The sequence below is a fragment of the Myotis davidii genome, unplaced genomic scaffold (genome assembly GCF_000327345.1).
Source record: "Myotis davidii unplaced genomic scaffold, ASM32734v1 scaffold323, whole genome shotgun sequence".
NCBI lineage: Eukaryota > Metazoa > Chordata > Mammalia > Chiroptera > Vespertilionidae > Myotis > Myotis davidii.
The window spans coordinates 484,593-486,600 of NW_006295491.1; positions in this window are offsets into that span (position 1 = coordinate 484,593).

Below are 2,008 nucleotides of genomic sequence, written 5' to 3' on the forward strand. Positions count from 1 at the left end.
ATAGGATGGTTCCCCCACTGCTTCAAATACCCACCTGATCCCACACCTGGTTATTACAATACTAGAGGCCCATTGCATGAAGAAATTTGTGCAATAGGCCTTCCTTCCCCTGGCTGCTGGCACCGGTTTTCCTCCAGCACCCGGGACCCAGGCCTTTGCTCCAGCCGCATTGGAGAAGCCAAGCTTGGAGGCTTTTCCGCTCTGGCCGCAGAGGAGAAGCCAAGAATCTTCAGTCTTCAGTTGTCTTCGGTCTTCAGTAGTCTTCAGTCTTTGCTCGGCGGAGCCGTCAGTCTTTGCTCCGCGCCTGCATATGCAAATTAACTGCCATCTTTGTTGGGTTAATTTGCATACTCATACTGATTGGCTGGTGGGTGTAGCGGAGTGACACCAATTTGCATGTTTCTCTTTTATTAGTGTAGATTATTGACTATATTCCTATGTTGTAATTTATATATCTGTTAATGTAAATAATAAACAATTAAAAAGAGGCCTTGCAACTCATGCAGTTAGAATTTGTGAAACGAAGTCATAATTGTTTTTCAGTTGTATCTGGAAGTAAAAGATAATGTGGCTATATATTAGGCTAGTGTGTGTGTGTGTGTGTGTGTGTGTGTGTGTGTGTGTGTATGTACATGCATGTGTAGGAATTATTACTTACCATATTAAGGTGAGTTGATTTCTGAATGTTAGTGTTGAATCAACTAGTTTACTTAAAATTGCTCCCAGAATTTTTGTCTATTCTCTTGACATAAGATTATTATCAACAGCCTAATTCAGATCACTGAAATTAGTTAATAAATCAGTGAAACATGATTTTTAAGTTCAGTGGATCAAAGACTGAGAAGCTAATTTATATACCATAAGTATTAGTTAATTATTCTTTAAGATCAGTATCTTACCTTTGAAGGAAGATTTGACCTAACACAGTGTCATGGGTGAAGAGCTCTGGATGAATACTTCATGGGCTGTGGGGGTGGTTGACTCTGTTCCTCCAACTTTAACTTCTTTGTTAGGTACATTGGAGGGTTTTGGATTCTAGTTCTGTTTGAGTGTGTGTTTTTGTGTGTTTAAATATAAGGTAAAAGGATCTTCATAAAAGAGTTATTGCATCATGGCTACATAATTCTATCTTATGGATGAATTATAATTCATTTAACAACTTTTATTGTTGGACATTTGGGTTCTTGAATAAATAATTCTACACTATGTATATATTGCATATAATTATCTGTCTACAGACACTCCAAGAAATATATTAATTAGGTAAAAGAGATGGAATATTTTTAGGTTTGGGAGAATGTTTACCATATAGATATGGTAAAAGCAAAGTTACTTTCCAGATAGGCTTTTAAAAATTATATACTTACATGCATAGCCCATGGACATGAACAATAGGGTGGTGAAGACCTGCGGGGCAGTATGGATAAGGCCTGGGTGGAGAGGGGGAAAATGGGAGACATCTGTAATACTGTTAACAATTTAAAAAAAAGAAAAAATATGAGTACATATTTATTTTATCCTTGCCATCACTTAATATATTATTTTTATGGTTTCCAATTTGCTATTACTTTAATAGTTCCCGAATCACTGTTAATTAAATGGTTAAATATATTTATTCTTCTATGAATTATTTGTTCATGTCATTCGGTCACTTACCCATTTTTTTTATTAGGAAATCAATATTTTTATTTTTAAAAGACTACTTTTATATTAAGGACATTGACTTTTTAATATATTTGTTGCAGATAACATACCTAATTTTCCTTTAAGTATTTTTGTGTTTTTAGTGGAGTTTTATATTATGATATACTCATTGTATTATATTTTTGTTCATCTGTTTTAGTTTTGTAATTCTTTCCCAATGTAAGAATCAGCCAAATATTGCTATATATATTCTTCATGTGTTACATGATTTCATTAGTTATATCTAACATATCTGTGTAGATCTTATTTTGGTGTGAGGTTAATATCAAACTTGATTTCCCGCCCCCACCCCCATGTTCTTTGC